Source organism: Phascolarctos cinereus, unplaced genomic scaffold (assembly GCF_003287225.1).
Source record: "Phascolarctos cinereus isolate Bilbo 61053 unplaced genomic scaffold, phaCin_HiC Scaffold_9;HRSCAF=440, whole genome shotgun sequence".
Lineage (NCBI taxonomy): Eukaryota > Metazoa > Chordata > Mammalia > Diprotodontia > Phascolarctidae > Phascolarctos > Phascolarctos cinereus.
Window position 1 is genome coordinate 199,714,191 of NW_027556402.1, and position 7,419 is coordinate 199,721,609.

Consider the following 7,419-nt stretch of genomic DNA (forward strand, 5'->3'; position numbering starts at 1 on the left):
AAGGTTCTGATTCCTGAGCCTCAGTCTCTTTATCTATAAAATGGGGATGATGATATGCACATTGACTCAAAGGGGTAGGGCAGCTAGGTGGCACTGGACATGGAAAACCTGAATTCAAATCCACCCTCAGACACTTATTAGCTGTGCAACTCTGGGCAAGGCACTTAATTTCTATCTTCCTCAGTTTTCTCATCTGAAACACAGATAATAATAGCCACTACCTCACAGGGTTGTTGTGAAGATCAAATGAATTAATATCTATAAATCACTTTGCAAAACTTTAGATATACCATATAAATAAACTGCTATTTATTGAACTGAAAAGTATCATAGAAATGGGAACTTTTAATTGCCACATCTTCCAACTCAGACATTCTGTGACTTTGTCATTCAGTGTAGTTAGGTCAAGGAGAAAGGAATAAAGCATTAGATTAATAATAATAATAATAAACAATTCATATTTCTCTCTTTCTTCACACAAGTTCTGGAAGGTAGGGAGCACAAATTTTTATCATCCCCATTGTACAGATGAAGAAAGTTGGTCTCAGAGAGCTTAAATGGAATGTGATCTCAAGGCACCCAGAAGAAAGGGATAGGATTGTTGCTTTTGGACTACTGTCACAGGAGTAATTCAAACAAGTTTCAACTCTGTGTCAGGAAGAATTTCCTAACAATTGAAGCTGTCCAAATGGGAACTACTGGTTGCATTAGGAGGGGTTTGCCTGCTCTGGAGGTCTTCACCACTTTTCAGGGATGCTACAGAAGGACCTCCTGCTCTGCCAGGCTGGATAAGCCCTGAGGTCCCTTCCCATGCCAGAGGGTGTGAGTGTTACAGGAGGGGCATAAGCCTGAGTCCTGCCTCCCAATGCTGAGTCCTATGCTCCCCAAAGAAGGCTGTGTTTGAGGTGGGCAGGGCAGGCATAAATAAAGGGATACTATGGAGTCCAGGCTAAACTCTGTCTACTCGGAATGCTACAATCATCATCATAGGACAATGGGTCAGGGAGACTTAACATGGAACAAGTCGGGGTGGGGGAGGAAGAAGCAGGAAGCGTTGGGCCTGAATCCAGGATGTGAGGGAAAGACACAGCTGTGCCCAGACTGCCATTGGCCAGGGGACCTTGTCTGCTTTGCCCCTAACCTGTGATGCAACATGCCATAATCTAATTTTTCCAATTCACAGGAAAGGATAATGAGAAACTCCTGGGGTCGGTCTTGCAAACAATGCATCTGCCTGCCCAAATGGAGGCATTCTGGGAACTCTCAGGGCTCAGAACCCTAATGAGTCCCAGCCCCGCCTCTGGCTAGTCTGCTGGCTGGGTGGCCATTGGCAAATCTCTTGCACACAAGTATGCACATGTACGCTCATGTGCCCATGCACTGTGCCTCAGTTTGCCCAGCTCCTTAGCTATCCCTCCCAGCTTTGCATCATCTGTGAGTTAGATGCCTTTATCAGTCATTGTGAAGAATGCTGAATCGCACAGGGACAAGGAAGGAGCCCTCAGGCACTTCATAAGAGACTCTCTCCAATGTAACATTGATCCAACACTGACTGCACTTTAGATCAGTCAACCAACAAGCAGTCATTGAATGCTTACTACATGCCAAGCACTGTGCTAAATTCTGGGGCTACAAAGAGAGACCAAAACAGTCCCTACCCTCAAAGAGCTTCCATTCTAATGGAGGAGACAACATATAATAAATAGGTGCCTACAAATTCGATATAATGTACCCTTAAAGGGAAAGACTCTGGTAGCAAGGGGAAGTGGAGGATATGGGAAAGGCCTCCTGCAGAAGATGCTGTTTGAGCCAAATCTTGAAGGATGCCAGAGTTTCTAAGAGGCAGAGGTGAGTGGGGAGAATGTTCCAAAATTGTGAGAAATCCAGTGCAAAAGCCCAGCAAAGGGAGTTGGAGTCTTGTGTGGGAGAACTAGGGTCTAGTCATTCAACCAGTCCTGGGTCTACCTAATAGTGCTGTTATCTAGCCCACATTTCTCCAACTTCTCCACAAGGATATCATGGGAGACTAATAAATTGTGGCTATGGGCAGCCAGGTGGCACCATACTGCACAGAGCACTGGGCCTGGAGTCAGGAAGACTCATCTTCCTGAGCTCAAATCTGGCCTCAGACACTTACTAGCTGTGTGTCCCTGGGTAGGTTCCTTAACCTTGTTTACCTCGGTTTCCTCATCTATAAAATGAGCTGGAAGGGGAATGAGCAAACCACTCTTTTTCTTTGCCAAGAAAAGCCCAAATGGGGTCACGAAGAGTAGGACATGACTGAAAAACAATATAACAACAAAATAGCATTCCAATCGGATAATACTAGTCTGGAAAGTCTAACAAAAAAGAAATTGAAAATTAGTAGATAGATAGATTAGATAGATGAATAAATTAGATAGATAGATAGATAGATAGATAGATAGATAGATAGATAGATAGATAGGAGGAAGGGAGGGAGAAAAGAAAAAAAGATGGGAAAGAAGGATGAATAGAAAGATAATGAATAAATAAGGAAATGAGGCTAGTCTATTGTAACCAGTTTTGAATAGACACCTGCTGGCTCTTGGTGATCACCACTTTTCTTTCTACGTGCTCATAAGCCATCCCTTTAATGACACGTTCAAGATTTCTTGCCAGGAATCAACGTCAAACTCACCAATCTGGCAGTTTTATTATCTGCAAACTAAATATGGTCACGATTACAATGTGTCAGCTCAAATGGATAATCTAATCTAAGGTTACATTAAGAGAAACATAGTGTCCAGAACAAGAGAATATATGCTATCGTCTGGACTGCCTGAACCACATTTAGACTATTGCTTTCAGTCGAGGTAACAAGACTGAACAGGCAAGAGTTAAGAGTGAGCATAAGGCAGGCTGTGAGCCAGGAAAGACCCTCCAACAAGGAAGACACGTGACTCGCTGGGTGAATGTGGGCTTCACTTTTTTCCTCTTAATCTCAGTATCCCCATCAAAGGTCTTTTGAGTTCAGATGATGACATGTATGCACAAGTTTTATAAACAACTGAAAAGCACTTTATAAATTTTTGGAGTTGTTACAATTATCTCCATCAGAAAAATTCGATGGTTAGATTGAATGATGCATTTATTCAACAAGTAGTTATTAAGGAAGGAAGGGAACAAGCATTTATTAAGCACCTATTGTGTGCTTAATACCCTGCGCTAAGTGCTTTACAGATATTATCTCACAACAACCCTGGGAGGTAGGTGCTATTATTATGCCCATTTTATAGTTGAGGAAACTGAGGCAGACAGAGGTTAAGTGATTTGCCCAGAGTCACACAGCTATTAAGGGTCTCCTGACTCCAGAGCTCTGTCCACTGAGCCACCTAGCTGCTACCTAACACCTTCTCTGTGAAATGCACTGCATTATACGATGTTCTCTTTCTAAGATCCCTTCCTAGAATCTCTGGGTCTCTCTAGAAATCCCTAAAAATTCCTTTAATGATAACTTTCAGTGAATCTATGTGCTTCCATTAACTTCATTTTAATAGACATTATTAAATGCCTACTGTGTGCAAGTTCCCATATCAAGTGGTGAAGAGAGGTACTGCACATATCCTGACTTCAGGGGGTTTATATAATCTAATGGGCAGTGGGGCAAGGGACAGGGAGGAAAGAGATGAACACAAATAACTTTGATCCAAGGGAGATGGAGATAAATGCATAAAAGTCCAGGCAAAGAACGAGGAGAGATTTGTGGAAAGAAAGGTCCGTGTTGGCTAGGAGGGGATCAGGGAAGACTTCATGGAGGAGGTAGCACCTGAGTTATGCCTTGAAGGAAGGTGGGGCAGGGAGCTTCAACAGATGGAGATAGGGCTGACTGGGAGAGAGAAATCTTTCAGGATATAAGCAAAGAAAGGAGAGGGCAGAATGAGGAAGGGAAGCAGAGAGTGGAGCAATCTGATTGAAATACAGCCTGGGCAAAGGGGAGAATAGGGTGAAGGAGGGCTGGAGAAGTCGGACTTCATGGGATTTGGGAATCAAATGAAATAATACACGTATGACGCTTTACAAACTTCACAGCACTGTGTAGATGTTAGCCAGTATTATTTAGGGCTAGAAGGGACCTTAGACACCTTCTCCTCATTTTACAGGTAGGGTGCATGTAGACAGCATGGTTAAGTGTAAAGGGACAGCACATTTGGAATTCAAAGACTTGTGTTCAAATCCTGACTTGGCTACTTCATATTATACCCCTAGAGCTGAAGGGCATCTCAAAGGTCATCTAGACCAACCCCTTCGTTTTACAGATGAGGAAACTGGGGTCTGGGAAGGGAGGGTTAAGGGACCTACCCAAGGAGGTCACACAAGCACAGCATCAAAGGCTAGATTTGAATCCAGGTTATCTAGAAACAACTATATTTTCCACTATAGGGTGCTGTTCCATTTTCTTTGTTGAGTCATTTTTCAGCTGTGTTTGATTGTCTGTGACCCCATTTGGGGTTTTCTTAGCAAGGATACTGGAGTGGTTTGCCATGTCCTTCTCCAGTTTATTTTACAGATGAGGAAACTGAGGCAAACAGGGTTAAGTGACTCGCTCCGGGTCACATGGCTAATAAGTGTCTGAGGCCAGATCTGAACTCAGGAAGAGGAGTCTTTCTGATTCCAAAGCCAGTGCTCTATGCACTGGGCCATCAAGATGCCCATTAGAAGAATCTAGATGGATGACAATGGAGGTGGTAAAACAGAGGGGTTAGGGTGGCTGAGAGATACTGTGGGAGATAGAATTGTAGGACTTGGCAACAAATTATAAGCCAAAGGGAATGTGGTGTAGATGGGGGTCAGTCAGAGGAATCTTCCTCCCACAAGGGAAGACAAGTCTTTTCTCTGGGCCTCAGTTTCTCTGTCTGTAAAATGAGGAGACTGGACCTGATCAGGTCTCTAAATCTTATGGAAGGGTGGGGGGAAAGGAAGAGAGGGAGAATGATTTTTTTAGCTCAGTCTGAAGGATGGAAAAGGAGGACTCTTCCTCCCGTTTTTCTCCAGTGGGAGTGTTTGTCATCTTGCTCCCTCACTGGGGTTGGAATCCCTCCTTCTTTGCCCTTTTGGCTCGGACTTCCCTCATGAGTATAAGGGAGAGGCTGTCCTGGGAGCCAAAGAAAAATGGATGGATTGAATTCAGAAAGCAGAGTTTACTTGGGGAGGAGGGGCCGGAGACAGCTCCCTCACTTTGTTTTGAAATGGACCCCTGAGTTCCAAAACCTCCTTTCTCTCGCACACAGAGACTGGGGTGTGTGGGGCCTTTGTGCAGAAGTGGACACTTGCTCTGGGATTGGGGGGAAAACCAAACAGAGCAAAGCTATGTCGGTCCCATTGGCCCAAGAGAGGGAGACTCACAATTAGAGGGAGCCACAGCGTTCCCCGGAAGAAGGGGACACTGCTTTGGGAACAGTTAGGAACATTCTCGGTGTTATGTTGTTCAAATCAATTAGCCTCCCCCTCCCCCCCCACTAGAGGCCCAGCTCCTGACATTCAGTTAAGGGGAAAAAAAGGAGGGATGTGTGTGTGTGTGTGTGTGTGTGTGTGTGTGTGTGTGTGTGTGTGTGTGCTGGTGGTGGTGGTGGTGGTGGTGATGGATTTTGGAGGGAGGGAAGATGGAATTACCCAGATATAAAAAGCAAATTGTCAGAACTGGGAGGGTCTCAGAATACAGAAGATTAAATATAATCATTGAGAGAAACCTTAAAACATAGGAGAGAGCATGTCAGAGCTGAGAGAGAGTCAGCACCTGAGTTGTTAGGGAAGAAAGGGACTTTAGAACATAGAACATAGAATGTCAAAGCTGGGAGAGACCTTAGGCAGGGGTGGGAACCTGTGGCCCTCTAGGTCCTCAAGTGCGGCCCTTTGACTTCCTCCAAACTTCATAGAACGAATCCCCTTAATAAAAGGATTTGGTCTGTAAAACTTGGACTCGGTCAAAAGGCTGCATACAAGAACTTAGAAGGCCACATGTGGCCTTGAGGCCACAGGTTCCCCACCTCTGCCTTACAACACAGGACAGAGAGACCTTAGAACACAGAAAATAGCACACAGCAGGGAGCTGGGAGGGATCTTAGAACATAAGATGTCAGAGATGAAAGGGACTTTAGAATATAGACCTTGAAATGTCAGAGCTGGGAGGTACCTTGAAATACAGAATGTCGTAACTGAGAGGACCCTCAGAACATAAGATGTCAATGGAGCAGCTAGGTTGCACAATGGATACAGCACCAGACCTGCAGTCAGGAGGACCTGAGTTCAAATCTGGCCTCAGACCAAACACTTGACACTCACTAGCTGTGTGACCCTGGGAAGGTCACTTAACACCAATTGCCTAAAAAAAAAAATAAGATGTCAGAAAGGGACTTTAGAATATAAAAGACAAAATGTCAGAGCTGGAGGAACATGAGAACATAGGATGTCAGCATTGTATTTACCTCCTTTGTGCGTAGCTGTTTGTTTGCATGTTGTCTTGCCCACTAAGCTGTGAGCTACTTGAGAGCAGAGTCTGTCTGCTGTCTTTCTTCGTATGCCCAGAACTCAGCACACTGCCTGGCACATAGTAGGTGCTTAATAAAGTGACTGGCAGGGAGAGACCTGAGAACACAAAATGTGAGAACTGGAAGGATCTTTGGAGATCCTTTGGAGAGCTGGACTTGAACCCAGGTCTTCTGACTTCAGATCCTGGGGAAAGCTCCACCACATTGAAACATCATCAAATGTCAGAGCCGGAAAGGACGTTAGAGATCATTCAATCCAATCCCCTCGTTCAGACCAGTCCGATAAGCATTTTGTCCAGTGTCTGCTACACAAATACAAAATGAAAAACAGTCTGAGAAGCCCCCCACGAGTTTATATTTGGCGAAGATTGAGAACTATACACATAAATAGATAAGAATATACATGATTATTTGAGGAATAAGAAAACACAAATAGGAAAGGGGGATTGTGAAAGGCTTCCTCTAAAAAGTGGAACATGGGCTGAGCTTTGGAAGGAGTAAGGGATTCTAAAAGGGGAGATGAGGAAGGAATGTATTCTGAATGTGGGAGGTGGGCTAAGCAAAGGCATTGTCATAGAAGATGAAATAACAGGCACAAGGGACATCAAGCCAGGCAATTTGACTGATACTATTTACTAGGCACCTACTGTGTGCTGATCACCCTTTACTAAGCACCTATTATGTGCTGAGCACCCTTTGCTAAGCACCAGTTACTATGTTTCACTGAACACTACTATGTGCTGGGCACTGTGTCCATAGACCACAAGTATCACACAAGAGAAGGGGTGGGGAGGAGGAGAAAGGAGCCAGCAGTCTAATTCATACTTAAATGGAATGACTAATAATAGTTCTTTCACAAACACTCTCTAATTTCAGTCTCACAAACACCCTGGTTGGGAGGAGGGGTTGCACA